At 42.2% G+C, this 26,121-nt stretch overlaps 1 protein-coding gene and 1 long non-coding RNA gene across 7 annotated transcripts in view; one reads left to right on the top strand and one right to left on the bottom strand.

Moving 5' to 3' along the window:
* LOC119153934 overlaps window positions 1–8,413 on the bottom strand; it is a 65,879-nt gene extending 57,466 nt beyond the window's left edge. Inside the window, exons 1-2 of the long non-coding RNA XR_005106266.1 lie at window positions 7,898–8,413; window positions 1,796–1,868 (exon numbers count right to left, since the gene is read on the bottom strand). This is a non-coding gene — a long non-coding RNA (uncharacterized LOC119153934). The remainder of the gene's footprint in view (window positions 1–1,795; window positions 1,869–7,897) is intronic.
* Window positions 8,414–8,531: 118 nt separating this feature from the next.
* The window catches only part of BMPR1A (bone morphogenetic protein receptor type 1A), an 84,689-nt gene continuing 67,099 nt past the window's right edge, over window positions 8,532–26,121 (top strand). For 5 of the 6 annotated variants that reach the window (XM_037400947.1, XM_037400943.1, XM_037400946.1 and 2 more), the window contains exon 1: window positions 8,532–8,876. The gene's annotated coding sequence lies outside the window, so the exon portion shown is untranslated. Of the gene's footprint in view, window positions 8,877–9,517; window positions 9,702–26,121 lie in introns of those variants that run through there. The other variant, XM_037400945.1, reaches the window with a different exon arrangement.

Here is a 26,121-nt window from a genome sequence, read left to right as displayed (position 1 = left end):
GCTACACAAGTATTTTCTAATCTTACTATAGAAATCAGATTATTTTCACTAATGACAAAGATGTTACAGAAATTCTTCCGCTTCTGCTTAGTTTTACTATGTGCAGTGTTACTGAAAAAGAGTTGAGGCCTTTCTATAACTGAATTAATTATTTATTTTTCTTTTAATTAGAAGATATAGATAAAAAACAACTTTGAATTGAATAAAGGTAATGGTCCTTCCAGTACTTGTGGAAGTAATACTGCTTGCTACAAGAAAGCTAAGAAACTTGCTGTTCTTCTAGAATATTTTATTCTTATGGTGCATTAAAGAAGCTGTTTTGGATTTTTGGGAAGTTTAATAAGTATCTATAGTGAAAATTAAGGATCTCATTTCAGAACAAAAGAATGATTTACAGAATTTTAATTATTTTAAGATCTAATCATATGTAGACTGAAAAATAACATTGGGAACATGGTTTAGTTTCATTTAAATGTTGATAAATGCAAGCATTCCTATATGCATGTATGGAACACGTATGTGGATTAAAACACTTGGAAGTGAGGATTTGATTTCCTTTAAGTGCATGTGTTTCATACCTGCAGCATTTGAGCCTAAATTGTTGTCATATTGTATCATTTACTACACACAGCATAATAATGGTGCATTAAACTGAGTGCACCTAGAGATGCAGTTTTTGTTACCAGTTAGGTATTTGTGCTTTAAGAGGTAACATCTCTAGACTTCTGATAGCATAGGAGATGTGGGAGCAGAAAGAAGGGCACACTTTCCAAAATCTGGCTTCATATAAAAGATATGAATTCAGGGAATAAAAATTTTATTTGTGCATTATAGACAAAGACCAAATACATTCTTTCACAGCCAAATGGTCTTCTGCAGTTCCCAATGCCACTGGTTGGCCTGTATGTTCCCTGACCCATTTTCTTCCTGGAAATTTTTCCCTGCACAGATTCTGAGGACATCATAAATTTCCCTATGATTTCTGCACATGTGGTAGCCTGGCCAGAGTTACTGTTACACATGCTTGTAAGCTGTGTAGCACTGTGGGGTAAAAAGTAATGCAACGTGCTGTGCTGCTAGTGCAAGTGTATTCAGTTGGTCTACGGCACCCTGGAAATACCAGTTTTACTGAGATTTATTGGAGATACACAATATATACGTTACTAACTAGAAGTTTTTGCTTTACTGCATCTATACAACACAGCATCTATGCTAAACTGCACATACTTCTGGCCAAAAAATACTTGCAAGAAATGTGATAGTGCTAGCCAGAGACATTCAGGTTCTAGGTATCACCTCAAATTTAGCATACCTGAATCTAAACTGCATTGTTACAAAATAGTGACAGAGCATAATTCTTTGAGCAGCTCTACTGTGTCATTTACTACACACAGCATAATTCTCCAGCTGCTGCAGCAAAAGGAGAATAGGGCTGTATTTTATGTGGATGATGATTTTCTGCCATCTGTATTATGTAAACCAGTTTCTGGAATGGGAGCTTTTCTGAGTTCCCATTCTTCTGTCACTTTGTTGTGACACCAACTACAGTGAATTCAAACTTGCAAAGATTTCAGTTCATTTGGCAGAATTTATTTGTAGTCACATTGAAGGACTCCATGTTTCCCCCATGTCACTTACTCAGCTTTGTGCTACACATCTTCTAATGGATTGGAAACAGTCTGGTGGTGTTAATTACGCCTATGCATACAATCACGGACTTTTTAGGTTAGCACCCTGAGAGATTTAATTCCTAGTGGCAAATACATGACACGTTATCTATCCTTTATAGACTTACATGGCTGGTGGTTGTTGGAGACTTCATGGATTTCCTAAGCAGTCACGGAAGCTGCTCTCTGTTTAGAAGTCCTCTAAAAAGAAAGAGTCAGTGTTATTAAAAAACAAGTATTAAAGTCTGAGGGCAGTGTATATCCTTAAGGGTCCACATTTGCACTATTTAATACAACCTCAAACTGTATTTGCTCCTATGCAATTCTCACCAAAAAAAAAAAAAAAAAAAAAAAAAAAAAAAAAAAAAAGAATGCGTAACAGAGAAATGCTGGGCTGTTAATTACTCCTCCCTAACTCTGGGTAAGAATCCTTATCCCCCTCCAGCTTAGGGAAATTCACTGGCACAGAAAGGTATAAATTACATCTCTGTGTGCCAGCTTCAGAGAACCTGGCCACAAATACTTAAGCTGAAAATTTTACTCATTCCTTTAAAGGGCACCAACAAAGTTTTCTGCTTTCTCTGATCTCATAACATTAAAAAAAAAAAACCAAAACAAAAAACACCAGAACAATCCTTAAGTCAAAGGATAGTTAAGTGAACATTTATTTTAGACATTCATTACTAAGTGCAACTACTTAAAAGTGAACAATTGCTATGAAAGAGGGCACATGTGAAAGCAGTAAAATGAGATAAAAATGTAGAAGAGTGAAAATGCGAAGAAAAAGTTTTTAGCATAACAATTAACCACCCAATTTACCCTTCCTTTATTCATCGTAAGATAAATCATTGAAACTGAATTAATGGTGAAACATTCAGTAATAGGCCTTGGTAAGGAAATAGGAGCAGTGTATCAGGATATCCTTTTTCCGCCCCAGAGTACCAATACTTTCAATTTTATATACAACGGAAGTAATTAATTGTAGCACAAAGAAGCACAGCTGTGTTTCCTGATGGCCACACATGCAATAGCTACTATTGTGTAGCATTTTGAGTATATACGCTGAAAACTGTTGAACTGCTTTGAACTTTTTATAATTTGGGGAGTTAATTTCCATTAGTAGCTTTTGAATTTATAGTGGAATTTTAATATGCTATTATCTTAGATCCAATCCTGCATCCCTATTTAGGTAATTTTTCGCTGATGCCGGTGGGAGTTTAAAGTAAATTAGGTATAGCTGCCAAATCCGGAGATTTGCAGACACAGGCCAATTTCTCACTGGAAGCAAAGGAAGTTATAGACTATTTGTCAGGATTTGCTTTTAGTTATATGTGTTTCTTTAATTTGCTCAAGTTCAGTTCCAGTACATATTCAAGTATCTAAGTATCTTACACACTAAGGAAGAAAAGCTTTATTGCTGTGCCTTTAACTTCATTATATATTTTCAGACATATTAGTTGACTGCTGTGACTGAAATACAAATATATCCTTTTCTTATTAATTTAGTAAACCTGTATTATTTTGGTTTTGCTAGAATTTGAAAAAAAGAAGAGAATAAGAGGATTTTGCTGCATTTGTTCTTATGTAACAGCAATGCATTCATGGTTACAGGTATGTTTAGTCTGAGAAAAAAAAAAACCCTAAGGATTTGATTAAGTTAAATGATTTGGTTAATTTGTTTTGTATAGGATTCAGATCTGTTTCATTCTAACAAGCTTCGAAGAATATAAAATTTTCAGTCTCTAAACGTCCATCTTTGTAAATCTCTATGCTACCCACTATAGCTGCCAGAAACACATCTCCTTGAATCCATGCCTCTTGAGGACAAAGCTGTCATACACACCAAGACAGAAATTTTCTGTATTGAAAAGAATTCTCCTTGTTTAACAGCAGGTTTAAAAAACATTTCCCCTTTCATCGTTCCTTCAGTTTCTGTTGCTGAGAAGGATCATCATCAAGAAGTGAAGTTTTTGTTACAAAGACTTGAGGGGGATGAAATTTCAGCATCCGTAGGAGAAATGTCAATACAATGTGGGTTTGGAGCCAAGGATTATTCAAACTTGTAAAAGAAACTAACAAATACTTCTTAAAATAAAAAGCAGAGGAACACAGACATATCTCAGATACACTCATTCTCAGAGAGAAGCTAATAAGTAGAACTTCCTTGTAGATCATTTGGCACTGCAGACTCATAGTAATTTCAGAGGATAAATTTCAAAATCAGCACTCGAGTCTAACTCTGAATACTTAATCTTCTCAGAGGAAAAGAAGACTTTCAGGATTTTATTTGCACGCATCTAGGTACTAATTCTGACAAACTGATGTGAGAACTCAAGTGAAGCCTCTGCTCAGCCTACAAATACTTTCTTTTTCTGTGTAAGACTTTTAATGCTCTTACTACCCAACACTGGCTTTAAGAAAAAGAAAATAATTTTAAATGTTTCTTTGTAGTTATAAGGAGAATTGTCTCAGGGTTTATTTTGGCCTGGTGAAAAGACTGCAATACGGGTTGTGTACCTGGGAATCCATAAAACCAGAAACATACAGCTTAACTAGGCGTAGGAAGAAGAATCAGAAAAAGCAACAGGAAGTTTGGTTCTTGACTGGCAAAATGTCTCCTAGGGCACTTGCAACATCAGGCAAAGTGTTCCCATTACTACAGCCCTTTGCAAGATGAAATGGAGTTCCCTACTACGCAGCTCAGTAAGGAATCAGTTCACATCCTGCAGAAGCTGCCTAAGGCACATGACAGGTATAGCCATTACGTCCTCCTCCTTCCCCGTCCACCTGCACAAGGCTAAAGAACAATCTGGTCTGCAGAATCCCAGAAGTAACCCGAAAATACACCAAGTGCTCAAGCTGTGGGAACAGTTTCCTGTTTCCTTGTGCCTGTGCTCTGCTGTTATTCTTTGGAGTGTCTCCACAGTGCTCTCCAGTGCTGTACTGTGCTCAGTTCCACATCCCGCTTGTTGGACCGAAGGTTGGCCGGGGCTTGCAGCGCCGAGGAATACTTTTTTCACCTTTTTACTATCAGTGCTTCACTAGCAGAAATTTTTTAAACACACCTTTCTTCACGGATTTGATTCTGCCTTACTGAATTAGTTATGCTTACATTTAAAACACTTAATAAAATCCATGACATTTCTAAGTAACAAACAGCTGTATAAATTTATAATGAGAAGAATGTACTTTCAAGTAAAATAATTCTGAGAAAAGACAAAGCCAAATTCACGTCATTTTAAGTGAAAAAAATTGTGTCCCTGGCTGAAGGGCAATATTCTTTTAATATGTAACATGGAGTATTTATTTTGGTAACAGTAACAGAGAACTACTCATCTAATTGCAAACAGTTTTCAAAAATGTATTTGAACCACAGATTTAAGACATGAATTCCAGAAACTGAAGGGAAGAAGGATCTACAAAGATAAAAGTTCTATCACATGGATGACCTTCTCCCTGTATGTACTATTTTGTTCTTATAGATCTTTTGATATTTAAGACTTGCAGTTCCCAAGTGATTCCAAGAACTAATAAGAAATTCCTGGAGAGGAAATGACAAAGCAAGCAGCTGGAAGACCATCCAATTCATGATTTTTTTTTTTTTTTTTAAATACAGCTCTCTTCAACACGACAGTCAGTCTTGATCTGCTTCTTCTGTATTTCATGTTAGGGTTCCACATCCTATCCTGGCCAAATGTCAAATGAACGTATGTTTATTTTCAGATTTTTAGACTACAGCATCTTTGAGTGTTGGTCAATTAACAAAATAAATACTTCATGTTATTAAAACCTGATGTGTCTGAGGTTTTGCATATTCCTAAAATCTTCACCAGGTGAGATGTCTGTTACTGATAACTAGCTCACTGGTACCCTATGTCTTTCTGAGTGCCTGTCACCTGAAGCGTTCATCTTCTGGTTTAAATAGGTATGTTTACCTATCCTGCCAGGTAAACAAAGCAAAACAAGTCAGATTTGATTCTTCGTGGTTTACTTTACAAAAATCTTAGCTTCAGTTTCCACAGTTACTTTCATTTCAGGAAATACATTGATTCTTCAGGTGGTGCATAAAGAAAACTCTTCCATCATCAGGTCGAACATCTCGCATGCCAGGATTGGTCAACAATCCTCTTCTCACAGAGAGACTGCTGTATGATTGTAAATAAGGAATTTTAATCTACTCACACTGGTTTCATACTTTTGTTATAAATCCTATGTGTCAAAAATGACAGTTTATCCCTGTATGAAACTGGAAACATATTGTAAGTACTGCACAGTTTTGAAAGACACCAGTACTTTCCCTGTGATGTTTCATCAGACATCCATCTCAATCTAAATAGTTTTTAAGGTTGTTATGATTCTTCACTTTAGATGACGATACACTTCTGTCTCCTGCAGCCCGAGTATAATTATAATGTAGTTTGCTTTTACTGACTTTATTCTTTGATTAAGCTGAGTATTTACACAGTGCTCGTTTATGCAGAGAATAGGCATATTGGCCATGGTAACGCAAAGTTCATCATCAGCAATACTTATTTCTGATCTGACACGGACTATTTCTTGTGGTATCTTCAGTGCCTGAGTGCCTTGAAAAGTACAAGCTGAGATGGCTGTTTCTGTGATGTGCAAATTTACTGACCTGGAATTGGATGAAAACAGTTGATCCATTTCACACAAGGGATCAAATAAATTTCAAGGCTAGTGGCTTTTGCTAAATTAATGCATACTGGATTTAAATCAACATCCAACATCTGAAAAGCACGACTGTATTACCACACAGATTATTACTTAAAGAGATGCTAGCGCTAACAGCTTTGGTTCTGGTTGGGAGCACAGACACGCATGTTGCATTCTTCTTCCATATTGAGTGTCTATTCTGTTGCTATAATCTGATAGTAGACAGTGTGGAAGAACAGCAGACTCATATTTTCCTTTGAAATTATAAACATAAGCATACAAGTTCTGTATTGCTTGGCATGAAAGCTGTGATTTTGTCTTTCTTGCAGGCTGTCTTTGTTTTGGACACTGACAGATTTTTCTGGATGATGGTCATCGGAAAAAATTTTCTAGAAGTCTAGTAAGACAAGACCTGTATTTTTAAATGCCTATCACCATAGTATCTGGCCACCTACACTCACTAGGTGTGCCTTTAACTGCCTACATTTTAAAGGAGTCTGTGAAGTCGATAGGTTTGAAATTCTACTCCCTTTTTTGTTTTGCTATATAGGATAGTAGGCAAGCTAAGTACTCGTCTAATGATCCGCAGGTATAATGCATGTGAATGATACTGCAGAGCCCACGCTCTCATCTTACATTCAGAGGTGACAACTCTGGAGTGGAGTACACAGCATTTACAAGTCCTATCTGATACTAGCACACAAAAATGGAGCAAGGCTGTGGGCAACAAAATAAGCAAGCCTGTGTTTCCCACAATATATGCGCATGTGGCTATTTGGCACCGATAAGTGAGATTGCTTCCCAACTGGTTATTCTCTAGAAACAGTTTATCTGGGCAGGCACCTTGACACTAGCAATTGCTGGTGTGTCCTGAAGGCCTAAAGGGTGTTTTGGGCTGCAGCAAAGGGAAACCGAGTAGGTTTGCATGATCCATGCAATCTTCATTTTCCCCTTTAGTTGGCTTTGTGTACAAAGTTCTTGACACGAAGTAACCACATGACAGGGAGAGGCAAGACCACCTCAACAACACAACTGCTGCCACTTTGCTCAGCAAAGGATTGAAACAGCAGCCCAGGTGGGAACTGTGTGGTCCTCTTGTCGCATGGCACGCTGTCATTAAAGCTCATTCTGCACTGCTGCTGGGAGACCTCACTTGAAGACAGACAGACAAATTACTACTTTGCTAATTTGTCCTAATGATGAGGAGCTTGGAAACGCAATGCAAATCATGGCCTTCAGGAAACTTATCAAGCAAGCACAAGTTATTACATATTCCAATCTAACTAACTGGGTTTATTTATTTAGAGATACAGGAAATGGAAAAAAGCAAACAAACCCAATTCTGTCGTTCACAATGGAACTCTACCCCTCACACGGCACTGCAACGTCAACCTTTTCAGAACGATTTTTCCACAAAACTAAAGGCCCGTTTGAGGCCGTCATTTTTTTCCCTTGTGCTGCCGCAACCACTGCCTGTTCGTTGCCCACCCCAGCTGGCACACTGGCCCCCTTTAATTCACATCAAAACTGCCACGGTAATCCTCCACCCCACCTACTCTGTGAATCCTGGCAGCTTGTCCATTTTCCATGGCGCCGACCCACCAGCATGTGGATGGAGCTCCCCGGCCCCGCAGCCATATCCAGCTGAGCTGCTCCTCCTCATCCCGAGCCCTCTGCTCGGCCAGCAGTCCCTCCGTGACACCTGCTTGGCCACTGCTTGTCCTCACACCTTCCCGGCCTTCCCTAGAGGTGCTCCCCCACCCTCCTCAGCGGGAAAGCCCTTCTGGGCGGCGGGTAAGGCGCCGCCTCGGTGCCGGGGCTGGGGGCGGCCGCCCGCGCGGGGCACGGAGCCTAGCGACAAGCTCGCTCAGGCGGCGGCTGGCTGCGGCCTGCGCTCCCGCCCCAGGAGGGCCTACGGGGGAGGAAAAGCAGGCCCGGCTAGTTCCTCCCGGCCAACTCTTTCCCGGGATGCGCCGCCAGCCTCTCCCGCCCACGGCACGTGTTGATGGAAGGGCGGGAGGAGGCGGGCGGCGCCGCCGGGCCCGGGACGCGGCCCCCGCCCGGCCGCTCTGAGGGGCGGCGCTGCCCCGCGCCAACGGCTGCCGCGCGCTCCCCGCCGCGCGGGGAAGGCGCGCGCCCGGCACCCCCGAGGTGCCGCCGCGCCAGGACGCCCGCCGGCGGCCGCGGCTGCTGCTGCTGCTCCTGCGCGCGTTCCCGCCTCCCCTCAGCCCCCGCCGTGCGCGCGGCCGGAGCCGCCGGCTGCAGTGATTGGAATCCGGCTCCTTCCCGCCCCGCCCGCGCGCCGCAGGGCCGGGCCGCGCCGCGCCGGGAGCGCCTGCCGGGACGGAGCCTGCGCCGAGCCCGGGCCGCGCCGTCCCGCCCTCGCCCTCCCTCGCCCGACACGCACCCGCCTTCGCCCCCGTCTCACCGGAGCCGTCGGGGCCCCGGGAACGGCTTGCGGAGCGCGGCGGGGAGCGGGCCCCCTCCCCCTTCGCCTTCCCTCCCGCCGCGGAGGATGAGGAGCCCCCACCGCCGGTGAGTGCCGGGCCGGGCCGCGGAGGCCCCGGCCGTGCGTGCGCGCGCGCGTGCGGCTGAGGAGCGTCGGGGCGCCCCGGGCAGCACCGCGCTCCGCCGCCGCACCCCTCTCGCTGCCGGCCGGGGGGCGCGGGGCGCTGTCTGTGCCCGCCGTCGGGCGGCTCTCCCCGGCGGGGTCTGCGCCCTCTCCCGCCCCCCGGGCGCGCTCTGCGCGGCCCGGCCCCGGGCCACAGCGCCGTCGAACGCGGCCTCCCGCCGCGGCCTCCCCGTCTGGCGACGGTTCTCCCGCCCCGGCCTTTCTCCTCAGGGGGCCCGCGAGCGCCCAGCGCGGCGCCCTGCTCCGCCGCGGCGCTGGGGGCGCTGCCCCGCCGCTGCCCGGCCCGGCGCCGCTGGCGGGGGTCGGTCCGCGGCTGGCGGGAGGCCGGGAGGCCGCCGCGCCGGCGCAGGGGCTGCTCGGGGCCGGCGGTTTCCTGCGTGGGCCGGGGGGCCGCCGGCGCGGCGCTGGCGGGGCCGGGCCCGAGCGGCCCGCGGTGCGTTCCCTCGCCCTGCGCTCCCTGCCCCCGCCTGTGCGCCCCTGGTGTTGTAATCCCGGGCTCGGTGCCCGGCAGCCCCAGCCCGAGCGAGCGGCAGCGCCGTCGTGGGAAGGGTGCGAGGGAGAAGGTGCTTCGTCTGCCTTTTGTGCGAGCCTGAAACAAAGCTGTGCGCCGGCTTTCCAAATCTCCTCCCGTTCGGCCATCCGAAGGAAAAACTGTCGGACCAAAAAATAAGCCCAGAGCATCGCACGTACCTTAGGAGTAAAAGGTTGCGCTGTTGACTACCGATTAAGTACGATGTTTTCATAACTGGTTACAAAATCTGTTGAAGAGGGTTTAAAGACGTGAATGGCTCTTTACCACCCTTCAGTCAACCCTTTGTTGGTTTTTTTTTTCGGTTTTGTTTTTCTAAAATTAAGACTGAATTCAGCAGCAGGGAATGGTAGTAAGTTGCGGTTTTTCCATTCAGCAGTTGCCTCTTAACTTTGTGTCGAAGTCGTATGATCGTTCTCCCCCGTGAAAACTGATGGCGGTTCTAATTTACATTTTTTGTTCTCCGTGGACAGGTAACTTTTTAGTTCTTTACCAAGTTAGTGTCCTAAGGATTGATACTCGGGACTGTTATCTGTAGGAATAGAGAAGCTTCTTTGCTAGACGAGGAAGGCTCTGTTGGATTCAGAAAGCTGGTTGGTGTGTAGTAGAACCTAGTCCTGGAATAAAAAAAGTTAACATGAGAGCAATTTGTAGCCGGATACTTTATCCCGTATATAGCCAGAAATAGCCCATATTGCAGCATTTGGAGCAGTCTGGATAAAATTCTTGCTGGCAATGTATGTGCTCTTTGTTCTTGTACATTTGTGCCTTTTTCTTAGATTATTCACCACGTTTCCTTTATTATGTGAGTGTGTGTATATTTTATATCTATTTATATGGAGACATGCAGCCTGGTAGGCTTTTGAGTTCTAGTCTGAAATTTTGTGGAGGATCTTCCTGCACAGCTGCAAGATTCAGCTGCCAGTCCTTAGTATGTCCTGCTGGCTGCTTTGTTCCATGGACAATGAATATATATGGCTGGATCTGGCGGTTGTTTTTTCTGGTTGTTGGTTGTTTTGTTTGTTTATGTTGTTTTGTTGGTTTTTTTTTTTTTTAATTGTGAAGTAGTTTTGAAAGGGACCTCTGGATGTTATCTGGTCCAGCCCCGGTTCAAATTAGAACAGAAAGCCTTTGGTAAATTGCAAGCCTAAAATAGCATGTTATTTGAAATTTGGTGATCAAATCATGTTCACTGAAACAGTAAGCAGCTAGAGTGTAGAATTTCTTAAAGTCAGCATATGGGACCCAAATCTTAGTGGTTTTGACACTGCAAGAACTTTGCAGTGAGAATTAAATTTTCATAACAAAGCACACAAATTGGTGAGTATTGTAGAGTGTGTAAATGGTCTATGTGCTTTTTCTTGATACCAACATTCAGGAATTCGAGATCTCAAGTGTAAGTGGTGTAACCAAAGTAATTAACTTTGTTCTTTTGTAGTAGTTGATGTGTTTATTGTACTACTCCAGGTCAGGGCTAACAAAGTTTTGATCGCATCTGGGATTGAATGTGATGCTTGTTCAGATGTGTAGTAATCGGCCTCCTGACTTCGCTCAGAATGGACATGTGTTTGCCATAGATGAGCATTACTGTTGTATGAAATGTCATGGATCATTGCATTGCAAAGAGAAGAGGATTTTGAAGAAGCAATAGATAATTTGTCTATTTCCCAGAGTCTTGAAAGGCAAGCAATTGATGGATAAATTGATTTTTTAAATTTTTTTTTTTCCATTGGTTTTAAAATTAGGGATTATCGTAACATTTTGTTTGTTCTCTAAGAAGCAGTATACAGATTCTGTGGCTGTGTAATATTAAAAAAAGTAGGGAAGGACTTGCTAAATATTCACTAAACTGTATTTTTATAGTGAGAAATTGGTGCAGGCTATAGTCATAGAATCATAGAACCGTTTAAGTTGGAAAAGACCTTTAAGATAGTGGGTCCAAGCGTTAACCTGTTGCTGCCAGGTCCACCATAAAACCATGTCCCTAAATATTTTAAGAGAAAAAAGTGTTTTGAAAATACTGATAATAAGTAACTCTGAATTAATCAAATCTCTTTTAAATTGTGTGTCAGTCAGTGTAACTAGGAACTCTACTGTTTTCCCATGGCATAGTGGGGCATGAAAGTGTAGATAAGAGCATCTGAGTACATACCCTTCACAGAAGCAATCAAAGAACAAGTACTGGTGCTTTCGCTAATTTTGGTATGACCAGGCTTTCCAAGTGAAAGGAACCCACCTTTTCCAAAGCCCTTAAAAGCAAACAAACCAAAGGAAAAAAACAGCCTTCCTGTTCTTTTTTGTTCATTGTCGTGGCTGATAACTTGTGAAGAAGACAGCATCTCTCTCCAAGAGCAGGTAAAGCTGTGACACATGGAACTGTAGTAACTTCCTTAGTTAATTGCTGAAAAGTATAGATGGATGAATGAGACCAGACAGTATGTGACAGGGAATGTGTTACAAATGTGTGTTTCTCCCTTATCAAGCATCAGTTGAAGACCTGTCCTTTCTATCTAGATATCTAGTAAAGTGTCTGGTATGTCTTGGTTGCTCAGTAAACCTGGGCATGTTTTTGGTGCCTGGGGTTTTCTTCACTTACCTTACTATCATCTGTAAATAAATGACAGAAGGAACTCAGTAATTTAAAGATACGTCATGTCAGAGTTGTTTTATATGGGCACAGACAGAGTACTTGGAGCCTTGTTTCACTTGCTGATATTCCCCAAATGCAGGATTTGGGGGCGGGCACAGAGTGCATGTGCTCCGTGGCCTGACAGCAAACTTTTCCTTTCACTGCTGATGATTTGGTGATTCCACTTTTTCCTTTCTTGGACAAGATCTGCAGAAGTCTCTGCAGTTGCCCCATCGCACTCATGCTGATAGTCCCCAGTCGCCTTGCCCCCTCCGCAATGGGTAGTGCTTTAAAGGGAAAGCAGGGAATTTCTGCCTGGTTTTCTTGCAATTCCTTAAAAGTTGCTGTGAAGTCTCTTGAGCGTTTGATATTCGCAGACATAAAGTAGCTTTACTTATTCTGAAAAATGTTTAAAACTGAAAACAAATGTAAAATCTAGCATGCTGTTGTGTCCTTTAAAAATAATATTGAGACTGGAAAAGGTGATCCTTGAAATTGGGCAAAAAATTGAAATAGTCACCTCATTTGTCTTCATTGCACAGAAAACATCATTTTAGCATTCTGAATGCTTTTTATTGAGAAAATATATAAAATAGCCATTTTGTGAGGGATTCAGTCCAGAAATATCTGCTCAGTACTTAGTGCTCTGGGTATGGAATCCTCAAGAGGTTTAGTTTGATACAAACAAATAGCCGCCCCACCGTTGATGAGGCAATCTACTAGGGGACGAGCTACCAAATTGCCAGAACCATCTTTGTTGTGAATTGGCTTCCTAGCACCTCAGCGGGTATGTTTGCAGGTTGTATTAGGTGTATTTTATGCCCATGCTCCCCCAAAAGCAAAACAAAGCAATTACTCTACTGGTCGTCAATATATCTTCAATATATATTTTGAAATTCATTATAGTAGGTGTATGACACTGAAGTATTTTAGGTTGTCATATATTTGATATAGTCAGAAGATAAAGAGCGTCATTCATGTTGTGGTAGTGATCAGATGCATGAGTTTCTGGTTATGACCCCACTGCATCTGCAGTACATAAATGGTGTGAAAAACACAGACATTCAGGTTCAGATTTATAATCCACATAGCTTTATTTCTTGCCATTTTTCTCATGGGTGTCTACTAGTTGCCTTCTCATTTCATTTGAATTCAGTGTGTTTCAGTTAGGTTTGCTGTTTTATGATGGTGTGGTTAATGAAATTCAAAATAAGTGTTAAAGTAGGAAAATAAACTGTAGTTCATCATTATGATATATTTATAGATTGTGTATGCATGATGGAAGAAGCAGCACAGCAAAGCCTTATTTAAGGTTCAGTGTGTTACCACCTCAGAATTTCTGCAGTGACATCTGTTGTTACAGTGAACAGGATTGGCTTGATGGAGCTTGTCCTGCAAGTCACCAGCAGAGTCTGCTACCTGTGCCGAATTCACCAGTGGTTGTGTTCACTGGGGGCTGGAGGGGGGGCGGGGGGGGGGGGGGGGGGGGGCAATATTCTGAGTAACATGAAAGTTACGAACTTTCTTTAAAAGGTTCTGAGAAGACAAAATCTGTGAAGTAGTAGTTGATAGGGTGCCTAGCATTCAGCCAAATGCTGCAGGTCTGATGCTTATTTTTTCCCCAGAATAGACTTTCCCGAAATACAGAGGAAAATATAGTACATTTAAATGTAATTTTAGTATCTGATGTGTTGGCTGTGAGTTAAAAGGGGGGAAAAAAATCAGTGTTACTACCTCAGCTCTGCAGCACTGTAGCTTAATTTGCAGCATGTTATAGCAGCAGCAATGCTTTTTACAAAAACTTACAAAGTCAGTTGAATTTTCTCAGTGTCTCCTCAGATGCTTTACTGGATGGCTTCAGTCAACTTCATTAGCATAAAATGAGGAAGCAACTAGCAATTCTTTGTGTCTGTATTCCCTCAGTTCACTATCGTAAAGAGACAACCGTCAATCTTGCCATGTTTTGGCCAATAAAAATACAAGCAGGTAGAGCAGGGATAAGTTGGAAAAATATCAAAGGAAGTCTCAGAAGATACATACCAGGACACAGACCTGGTTCATGGAAGCAATTTCCTGTTCACTGCTGCAGCTGTTGAAATGGTCTAAATTTGCTTTTCTCTTGTCTTTATAGTGTTAATTATTAACAACCTTTTCGTGATTTGAGAAAAACTTGAAAACATTCATAGGCCTTTGCACTTCCTCCGTGAGAGCTTGATCCCAAACCTGACTGGAAATCAGTGGGCAGAGCCCAAATGGCTTCTGGAGGACCGAAGCCATCACAGATTTCACTTCTGCAGAGAATTAATATCCTGCTTATGAAAGGTTTATTGTGCAAGTGAGTATATTATGTGCTCAGAGTCAGAATTTCAGGGATATAGATGTGGCACATAAGCTCAGACAAAATTTTCTAAATAATTTGTTCTTTTTCCTGTTACTTGTTCAGTTGGCAATTCACGGTGCAGTGGTGATGCAGAGGCATAGGCACTGTCCCATGTTGTTGTGCAGGGGGTATAAAGGGTTTGAAAAGGAAGCATGAAGAGGTAAGCTGTGAGGAATTCTTCAGAAGGAAGAACAGATGCTGGAAACAGGAAATATTGTGTCATCCCCTTGTCCCCTGTGCTTGAGAATGAAAGAACCTGGAGACTAGTATGACAAGAGTGGCTTATCAGAAGAGGACAGAGTGAACCTCAGTGACTGTAAACGTGAATGAGAAAACCAGAAATCTGTGTAGAACATGCTTTTCCTTGCTGCCCACCTGCCTTTGTGGAAGAGAGACTAATCTTTTACGGAATGCCTTGGAGAAGGTTTCAGAAACCTTCCTGTACCCTTCTCTGTGCTGTCTGAGGGACAGGCTGTGCAGTTATCAGACACTGGTTTGGACGACTGAGAGTTAATTACAAGAAGGGATTGGGACACAGGGCACAGGAAGGCACTGCCAGCTAATGAGGTGCAGGCATTCTTCTTAGACTCAATGCCCAAAACACAGACCATGTTTGGTTCAGATTATTGAAGGGTTTTTAGCAATAATCAAAATACAGTAGTGGTACTGAGTGTACCACATTGAGCAGAAATGTCACTGATGATAGAGGATATGGGAAGTTTTAGTAGGATATTTATTTGTATTGCTTTAAAGTATTTTTTTTAAAACTTGTTTTGAATGTCTGCACTCTTGGAGACAAAGGAAACAATAAATCACACAGAATGAAAAAGTGCTTTTTTTTTTGTTTTTATGTATTGATGTATTTTTCTAATTTTATCTGCTAGATTTACTAGTTTGCAACCATTTAATCTTTTTTTTTTTTTGTGAAAATATCCTACACAAAACTTTCTGTAGGAGTATTCTGAAGTGTATGCCATTCATTAGGATTAAATATTGTGCCCTACGTCACCCAGGGAAATTGTTACTGTGAGTTTAAAATTAAAATAAAAATTCTGTAGGATTTGCAGCCAATTTGTTGTATTTGCTGAGCTGAACCAGTGATCCTACTAGTGATAATTCTTCTTTAAACCTCACAGTGTGGACCAGAGTTTCAGACGATATTGTATGCCCCAGTCTTCTGCTTTGGTTAGATGAATGGAAATTATTTTGAACACTGCTAGCTCCATTTAATTTTTTTTTAATACTTTTGCGTTAACGATTCTTTACTGATTTAAGTTGACAACCACTGATGCTAGTTTACACTAATCTTTATAAGTTTTGTGTTCTTTTTGTACATGGTGAGTTGTTATTTTTTATTTTTAGCTTACAACTATAATTAATGCAACTCTAAAAAGAAAGAATCTAAACCTGGAACATTGTCCTAATCAGAAGTTAGGGCAGAGGGTTCTGGTGAAGTGTAGGCACGTTCCCATATAGCTGATATTCTTCAGTTTCCTGCTCTTAAAATTTCATGGAAGGAATGCAGTTAGAGACTCGCCAATTTGGGTTAAACCAGGAACTGCGAAACAAAACCCAACCCAGACAGGACAGTTTTTATTCAAACCCAAGCCTCTGTTGAACTGTCTGTTTTTGTTCCGCCCCTGGCCCTGCTTCATTCCCCCCACCTCTCTTCAAATTCACAAGTTTTTAAATGCAGAGATGTTTCTAATTTAGAAAATTATTTTGGCATAATGAACTAAAACAGAAAGGAGGGGACTAAACTGAGGGAGGTCAAAAACCAGATGGAAATAGAAAATCTGAAAACATCTACTAAAAAAAAAAATCACCCTTGAAATAATGGAATCTAAATGCTGAAATTATACATCTGCTCAGCAGCTGTGCATTCCTTAGCCGGAGGTTCTGCTGCAGAAATGGCATTAGTCAATTTTTCTCGAAGTTTAAAATGCTGTTGTATAATATTTGTATCTCTCTGAAATACTTTTGGTTAATAGTCTTAGGAACCTAAGGTTGTAGAGAGAATAGAGGTGGAGGGAAGCGCTGGTGAGCTGGTGTAAGGATTTCCTTCTTTATCCTTAAGCATCTGTAGTGTTTAAGGTTGTTTGCTGCAATGAAATTCTGTGATTTTCTTTCTTGGTGGTTCTTTTTGAGTATCTTTTAATTTTTGGTGACTTAATTTCAGAGGTGAGGTTGGTTATGGGAAAAATAACTGAATACAAATATATTAAATGAGTGCACTAGTGAGAAAAGAACGTTACAAATTAAGAAACCTGTCTCGAGTGTTTTGCTCTCAACAACGGCCAGTGGTATTGCTCCAGAGGAAAGCACAAGACAGTCTGTAGCAGACAACTGTGGGATTACACTGCTCTGTGGAAGCTTCTACCTACATCCTAATAACCAGGAGCTAGCTGAAGCAGCGGTGCACATTAAATAAGTTTAGGTATATATCCACAGCATGTTTCTATGCAGTATCTTAAAATGTTAAAGCATTTTAGTTAGAAAAGGTCTCTGTAAGCTATTAAGCAAGTTATAAAAATGTGTAATCTTACATTTTCTTTTGTGTCCTTTTTTATTTCTTTGTACTGTTTTGACAATGTTGGGGATCAGTTACCTGTTGGTACTGAGATTTACATGTGTTAGAGCAAGTCTTTGAGCAGGCTTGGTTTGAGTGCTGATGTAAAGGGTGATCTAGTTGGTGTAAGAGCCTATGTTGATTTTTAAAGATTTTATCTGTAAAAAAGATACCAAGTGTGACCCTTGCTTCAAAGAATTTTAGCCAAGATTTTAAAGTTATGTAAGATAAATGCTGTGGATTTCAGAAATGTTGAATATTGTTTTCAAAGTGTATCTGTTTTTGGAAGAAGTGTTTACAGGAAAATATTTTTTACTATGTGTACTTGGAACAACTGATGGTAAAATAGTTCTCCTTCAGGTTAATTTGAATAAGAAGAGCAGCTGTGGGTGTGCTGCAAATACAGATCATAGGGTCTCATGAGGATTTGAAAGAGCTGAAATGGGGCTTGGAGCAGGACTGTGGGTGGGCTCGGGCAACAGGGAGCGTGGGCAGAGGAGAAGGGGCATAGTGAGAAAGCTTTGCTGGGTGTGAGCCCTGGAGTGTGGCAGGGAGGGCAAGGTGGGCAGAGGTAGGTCTCACCCTTTGCCTGGGGGTAGTTAGTGACAGAACTGTGTATCTCCTTTTCTCTGTATGTAACTGTCTAGCACCTCTTCCTGTATCTAGCCATACGTTTCCTTTCTGCAAGTAGTTACCATTCCATTGTCACCACTGATTTTTCCCTCAGTGCCTGTGACTTTGTCATAGTGTGAAATGAGATTTTAGGCTATTGAAGTGTAGCTAATACAGAATTTCCGTACTCACAGACTAAGTTTAATACTCTGTTTATTTGGATTTCACTCTGCCACACGTTGTGGAAAAGACTGAGCACAAACAGGAGTAATTGGAGGTCTGCGTGCGGTCGCATGGCTGCAATCTTGTTGAGATCAGAGATGTGATGGGACAGCTGACAGAGTGCTGTGAGGACTGGTATAGGCTCTCCAGAAAGGACAGGCTGGGATGGCAACGGGTGCAGGGTGTTGTGTGTTGTTTTTCTGAGAGCGCCATGGGAACTCGTGGAGCTCTGCCTTCTGGGTGGACGAGGCGTCAGTTGAGAGCATACGGGTCAGGATTAGCAGCAGGTCAGCATGGGTGATGTTGGCTGGTGTCTGATAGTCTTCTGCAATGAAATTACTAGCTCAGTGAGTTGAGTGGAGAGCAGTGGATATTGTTTGTCTTGACTTCTGTAAGGCTTTAGACACTGCCTCTTGTAACATCCTTGTCAACAAACTGATGGAAGTACAGACTAGACAAATGGACAGTGAGATAGACTGAAAATTGGGTGAGCTACCAAGTTCAAAGAGTGCTGATCAGCAGCGTGAAGTCCAGCTGGAGACCAGTCACTAGCAGTGCCCCCAAAGGGTCTATGCTGGGTTCCAGTATGGTGTGGTATCTTCATAAATGACCTGGATGATGGGACAGAGCACCCCCTAAGCAAGTTTATAGGCCATACAGAACTGGAAGGAATGTTTGATAGGCTGGGTGGTTGTGCAGCTGCTCAGAGGGACCTGGATGGATGGGAGAAGTGGGCAGAGAGGAACCTCATGAAGCTCAACAAATGGAAACGCAAAGCCCTGTACCAGGGGAGGAATAGCTCCATGTACTGGTAGAGACTGGAGACTGACTGTCTGGAAAGCAGCTTTGCAGAAAAGGACCTGCGGGTCATACTGGACGACAAATTGAACATGAGCCAGCAAACACGCCTTTGTGGCAAAGGTGGCCAGCAGCCTCCTGGGCTGCATTAGGGAGAGTGTTGTGGGCAGGCTGAGGAAGATGATGATGCCCTTCGGCTCGGCTCTGGTGAGACGTGGCTGGAAGGCCCTAGCCAGTTCTGGACACCTGGGAGGTAATCGGCGGGTACCCCTGTGGCAGAGAGGTGCCAACAGCCTCGCTGGAAGCAAGTGACAGGGCCAGTTCTGTTCTGTGTGTTTGGAAGTAGTGTGGAAAGGGGGTAGGTGGTGAGGTGGTGAAACTTGTAGCTGATACAGGTGTTGTAAAGTGGCTGTAGCCGTACTGAATGCCTGGATGATAAAATATCAGATGAGGTACTGTAAGTGCAATGTAATTTAATTTGGACTGTGGTAAAACAGTAATAGGCTCTAAATAAGGTATTAACACCTGGGGAGGTTTTTGGATAGTTTTCCAAGCAGCTCTTTGCTGTGAAGCTCCAACTGTAGATTGCACCTAGCTGCTTATGGTGTTTAAAACTTCCCCTTCTTCCTTTTGGCAGTGTGTTTCCACTGTCACTTTTGTATTGGTGTAATTGTGGCTAGGTGGAAGGTTGGATTTGTTTGCTAATCTGGCTGAAAAACAACCCTGTACAAAAACCTTCATTTTTCAGTATTTCCAGCTCACCGTGATACCATGTGTGGAGTAAGGGGACAGGAGGCACGGCACTTCCATTCTTACAATTAGCACAGTCTTAAATTTAAGCTTAATTTTGAAGCAGTGTGCTATAGAGAAATTACAGTTTTTTACAAATGTGATTATGCAGCTGTACACATTCATTATATATAGACATGCATGTTATATAGTTCTAGTAACACAATTTCAACAATCTCATTAAAACTAGAAGGTAATTTTTTTGTTCTGGTTTGGTGTTTTTCTTCCCCCAGCAGTACAAATAGACTTGGGCTTCTTGAGCTGGGAAGAGAAATAGTGGAGAGCAAAACGGTGATGGTTATCTATCACGCCTTAAATGAAATTAAGAAACTGATAGGGAGTAGTTTTTGACTGGGGGGTGTTTGTTGTTTTTCCCCATGGCATAAGGGAGTAGCAGGTTACAAGCACAGTAAAATATCGTGTCTCTTTCCTTCCTCACAGTGAAAACTTCAGTTGAAGAGTCGCTACCAGAATATGTGGCTGGGGATGAAAGTACTGTGCAGGTTTGTGATCACACAGACCTGTTGAAGGATGTGTCTGTGAAGGGTGGCAATAGCATAGTCGCTTGTGTCCAGTTGCAGGTCAGGAACTGCACAGGCTTCTGAATGGAGCAAGGGAGGACTCTTCTTCCTTCTTTCCTGACTGGTCTGATAGCAGGCGGTGTCACAGAGTGCTCAGCTAGACATCTGCTACAGTGCAGTAGGCTAATTGTTATGCCTTTTATCACACCCACATGCACCCAGGCACGTCAGCTCCTCTGCTGTTACTTTCAGTAGTGTCTGTAACGCCTACAATTTTTATTTTTTTTTTTTTATGGGACTGGCTTCTAGCTGCCTTCATTGACACATTTTTTGGGTTTGGTTTAATGATATTGCCGTCAAACAAGAAGTAACATGTTTTAGTGTCTGCCTTATCTTGAACACTTTCTGTTCAGGTATTTTTTCTTTGCTTAGTGTGGAAGGACCACTAATACAGTTTCCTGAGGACTGGAGCAGTGCAGCCAGGTAGACTTCCATTGATGTCTGCAATGAGAATCTGCTAGATGAATAACTTAAGTAGCAGCTGAAGAGGGCAGTTCTGTGCTACAGATAAGCAAGCCAAGCAGGCGGGTACACTCGAAGGGCCAGTTCTACTCCCTGTTAACGCCACCCTTGTGCGTCCTTGCCTTTCCTTTACAGCAGCACTTGCTGGCACTCCTGACGCTGTTGGAATTTGACTGAAAGCCTATTGCCTTTTTTTTTTTTTTAAAAAAAAAAAAATAATAGCTAGACTGGCAAGAAGTGAAGCTTGTGGTTGTGGGGGCAGACCAAGTGCCAGTGTTGGCATACAGAACGAGAGTGTCCCTTCCAGATGCAGCTTAGTTGTACTGTAGTGTGCTTGTGGGTGAGGCAGCCATTTGGGAATGTTACCTGTTTTGGAATACTTTTTTTTTTTTCCTCATAAGCTTGAATAATAGTGATTCTGTGTAACTTCTTAGTGTATATTGAGTATATCCCCCCTCCAGAAAGCAAAAATGGCTTGAGCAGAAGCTTTACTTTGCCATTCCTGCATTCCTCATTGCTCTTCTCCTTTTGCAGTTGTGTCCTTTGTTCAGTAGTTTTGTTAAGTGTTTTTGTCTCTATAGTACGTAAGGTTTTGGGTTTTGTCAGATTCCTTAAACCTTCAGAGACAAGCTGCACGTGTCAACAGGCTTGAAGATTAGATGTCTAGTACGATTATGCAGTGGATGTCACACTGTTTTGGTTTCAAAGGTCTTGAGCTGTCTTAATGTCCCCAGAGGTGAAGGATATTATGATCAGAAGTGTTCAGTAAACTTGTTATGCCTGATAAGGGGGAAGTCAGTATGCACATACTGTCCAGCCAGTGAGACATGGCGTTTGGCACCAGAGGACATGGGAGGGAAAAGGAGAGAAAACTGTGGTTATATGTGGAATATGCGTGTGAGTGGGGAAATGGATATATTGCAAGGACAGGGGGAATGAAATCATACAGGATATAGGGAAAGAGCTGGGGCAGTTACGTTGGGAAAAGATATAGACCAAAACAGGACGTAAATCTGTAGGAAGCCAGGCCTTCTGAGGTCTGTTGCTCTTAGTGCAATTAGCTTGCTGTGTGATGACTTCTCCCCTGCCCCCTGAAAGAGGAGGAAAATTTGAGATAAAAGAATCACTTGAGGTGTAAGAACCAGTAGTACCATAGGTGTGTGTTTGCCATCATTGCCAGGGCAGAAGGTATCAATTCAACAAAGTTTTTTTTCTTCTGTTTTCCTCATGTAATCGAGGCTTTAGTAGAACAGAGGGAAGGCACAATAATATCTTAAGGGACAGAAATAACAATGTGTATGCTATTCCCAAATCCAAGGAGTTTTACAGAGTTGGTCAAAAGGAGCTTAAAGTGACATAGCATCTAGCAAGTGGAAATGTGGATGCTCCTTTGTCTTACACGAAGCTGGCTTATGGCTGTGAATGGGAAAATACGTTTGAGAATTAAATTCCGTCTTTTAAAATGGTTTTTTTTCGAAGAACTGCTGCAGTTGAAGAAGACAACTAGCTTTTTGACAATGGACATAACAGAATTAAATGCCATCTTAACAGTGCAGTTGGTATGAGAGAATAATCTAAAAATATAGTGTTGAAATGTCTGACAGGGTCATAGGAGTACCGATGCAGCAACATGTTTATATATTAGTATGTCTGCAGTCCACACTCCTCCACCTACTGAACCCATTATACTGTAATAGAAAACAGATTCTGTATAAACTGTTGTTGCAAATTCACTTGTTTTTGAAAATGCTGGATTTGCTGAATGCTGCTCCTTTGCACTGGATTTTCTTTTCAGCAGAAAGCATTATCATGCAGAACTTGTGCTTTTGGAAAGTATATTAGGAAATATTTTATCCTCATGCAAACAAATTTGCCAATACTGTTGAGTTTTTAATTTTAATTTAGAATGCAAGTTTCTAGAAGTATACTTAAAATAACTTTAAAATGATAATTTTCATACATCTTTCAAAATATTGTTTCTCTGCTCTTCAAAGCAATAACACATAGGTATAGCTTTATTTGGTGCAGAGAGTTCAGTTATAGCTCAGTGGGACTGGCAGTGCACAGTTATGTTAGAGATCGGTATCCAAAGTGGCACTTGCTAGAATGGTTAGTAATGTTCCCAATCATAGTTCACATATGAAATGAACCGCTCAGAAGGGTGGTTCATTTAGAATGGTGCCTGTCAGGCTCTGTATTGCTTGTGCACCTAGGAGTAGTACAGTTAAAAGAAGTTAGAAGATGTTATCCATTTCAGTACTCCTTTTTAACAGTACTTTATGTAATCAGTTTTGTTTCTTTTCTGCACATAGTAATTGTTTCACCATGTGTTTTTCTGTGATACGTGTTTTTTAGCTTTCAAAGAAGGTTGTGATTGTGAAAACATTAAAGTTGTTGTAAGCAGGTTGGTATATTTCCTGATGCTACTTTTCATTTGTTACAATTAATTTCCACTGATGATGTGAGTTTAGGGTTGTTGGTTTTTTTGGTTGGGTTTGGTTTGGTGGTTTTTTTCTTGTTGTTGTTCCCCCCTCCAGTGATGGGTTGTAATCTTTGCTGGCATGAAACTTGTGCTGAACTGAAATACTAAAGGCATTTGCGAATGTCCTCATAAAACATCACAGTCATGTTTTCTGTCTGCTCTTTTGGAAAACAGGGCTTTAGCAGAGAAGTCTCAGTAAAATTTGTGTACGTTCTTTTATTTTTAGCACAATGGGTTTGACCCCTGTTGAAGCCTTTGGGATTACTTTGTATTTTTAGGGCTGTCTTAATTTTCTTTATATATAGTGCTTGTGTGATATATCCCAATAATAGGTCCTGAGACCAAAACACAATCTGGGAGTGAGGGGGAAGTTTATGTTAAAAAAAGACACAACAAAGTATAAGTACAGGGAGGATGCTAAGGGTGGAACTGTTATATAGGCCTTCTGAAAGAGAATCGACACTAGTAAGTTTTTGCAAGCCGTTTAATAGCTGTCAGGTAATCATGTTATGGTGTTTTGAGCTTCGGTTTTAATGTGTAAACATACTTGCTCTTCCACTTCTAACTAACGATTTGAATAAATTTTATTCCAACTGACTAAGGGTTATTTTATATATGTATACATTTATATATATTTTACAAGAAACATAACTGATGATTTGTTATAATATTTGGGGCATTTTCTGTTGCCTTGAGGTTAATAGAGAAATGCTGAGTAAAACAGAAAATCCCATCAGTTAGAAACTGTGACCCTACTTTGAATTTTGGTTATCCAATACAAATTATAAATTGGAAATAAATGATCCAAAAATAAATTTAGTAGATGAGTAACAGAGAAGAGAGGCTCCTTTGAGGAAATATTTAAAAGATTTGGAGTTTTGCATAATGTGAAAGACAAAACCTATTTTATATGATGCATACAAGCAAAATGACTGCGTTTTGCCTTTACAAAGTAACAAGAGGTCTTGTAACTGTAAGTCAGTATGTGCAGTAAATGAAAATACTTATGTTTATAGTGCTCATATTATGTAAGTAACAAAGGCATCTGAGTAGGATTTTTGTTCTGATGCATAAAAAAACCTAAAACACCCAACCCTGTATTTACTTTGCCTAGAATGTAAGGGTAAATTAGCCAGCTGTTAGTGCTTCTGATGCTTGACCTGCAATAACCAAGGTTAAGAAATGTTCATAGTGGCTGTTTTTTGTAAATGTATTAGTAGTATATTGATAAGGGTGATTATTTTAATCATCCTGCCTACCCTAGTGTGTTGGGTTTTTTTCCCAGATTTAAGCCCCCATCATAGCAGTATTTGACGTTACTAGGTTCAGCATGAAAACACTGCTTCAGTTCGACATCTCTTAACATTTAGAACTTGTTCCTGCTTTTTAGTTGGGAACCAATACAGAAGAAACTGTGTGAGTGAAGGATCCTATATCTAAAGATGCCTCAGCTCTGCATTTCTGTTTTTGACTTCTTAAATATATTTAAAAATCTAGGCCCAAAACTTGATGACAGTTGAAAGTTTCTGGCAGCCTTTGTTGCTGTTTTTTACAGGGACAAGAGTGATTCTACAGATGCAGTGTACACTGGCCAAAGGTCTCTTACTGGTAGAGTTGTAGAAGAATTGCCACCCTTATGAGTGCTTTGTGGTGTCATATTTAGTTAAGCCAACAAAGAGTTTAAACTACCTCCTATGGAAATGATACAAGAGAATGTCAGGGGGAGCTCCTTGTTGCCACCCTGATGCCCTAAAGACTTGGCACCCTCTTGAGATACCTTGAGGGCTCTTTTTTTGGGTTGTTTGTTTTTTGGTTTGGTTGGGTTTTTTTGGTTGTGTGTTTTTTTGGGGTTTTTTTTTTTTTTTTTGGTGGGGTGGGGGTGGGTGTTGTGTGTTTGGGGGTTTTTGGTAGTTTAGGGTTTGGTGGGGTTTTGTTGTTGGGGTTTTTTTTGTTGTGGTTTTTTTGTTCTGGTAGAATAACATTTGGTAGTATGCTTAATGAATAGAATTACTAGTGCTGGAAAAATGTTTTCAGAGTTATTCTTTCTCTTTTCTTACACTGTGCTATCACTAGAATAATTGATAACTTGTTTTTTTCAAGTCTTTGTTATCTAGTAGGATAATTGTATTTTAGTAATTTCAGTTTATTCAGAATAGTAAAATTCTTGGCTATTTTGTTCACAGCAAAATACTTATTCCATATTGCAACAGCCTTTTTTTTTTTTTTTCATGCTACAGAAATATCATCTTTTAAGGAAAATAGACAGAGATGGTTTGTGTTTCTGTAAGGTCAGCTGGTGTGTTCTGTGGGGTAACTGTAGTGCTTATTGTTATTTCTCTGTGTGTGTGTGTGTAATTGACCAGAAAACTTAGACATTGTAGCGTCGTTGTGTCCTGAATCAGCTGCACGGGTATAGCCTGAAAAATCACGTGAATTCATAACGAAGTTGTCCCTGTCGTTTGGGTTTATGAAGTGGCTGGCCTTCTGAATGAAATTCTGTCTGATTTGATATACGTGAATGCTTTGGTTCTGAGATGCAAGGCTTTTGACATGAGAAGGAGCTATTCTTACTAATTCCTTGCTTCTGAGTAAGATCTGCTCGTTTCTGAGGTCGGTGAAAGTCGGGTGAATTCTGAGCCGGGTAGAGACGAGCCGAACACGCCAGACCCTCGGGGCGGAGCTGGGCCGCGGCTGCCGGCGGGGCCGGGTTCCGTGGGCCGGCGGCGGGCCGGGCGCAGGGGGAGCGCAGGGCCCCTCGGCGGCAGCCGGCAGCTCCAGGGGCGCGGGGAATACTGAGCAAAAACCGGTTTTCTTTCCTCGTTCAGGAGAGGCGGCGAGCGGCTCTGTTCCCGGCTCCGGGCAGCGCCGAGGTGCCATTTTAAGCGGCGCAGTGCCTCCGAGCGCTGCGGGGCGGGCGGGGGCGGGCGGGGATCGGGTTACCGGCTCCGCATTCCAGCGCCGCTGGCCCCGCCCCCGCCCTGCCCGCCCCGGGGGGGGCGCCCGGTAAAGGGGCCGCGCAGGGGGAGCGGGAGCGCGGCGAGCGCCCTGTGCCTCCCGCTGCAGGCGCGCCAGATGTGGGGAGGGCACCGCCTCGT

This window comes from Falco rusticolus, chromosome 9 (genome assembly GCF_015220075.1).
Source record: "Falco rusticolus isolate bFalRus1 chromosome 9, bFalRus1.pri, whole genome shotgun sequence".
NCBI classification, from domain to species: domain Eukaryota; kingdom Metazoa; phylum Chordata; class Aves; order Falconiformes; family Falconidae; genus Falco; species Falco rusticolus.
Note: the sequence above shows the minus strand (reverse complement) of the source record. Positions and strands in the feature narration are given on the sequence as shown.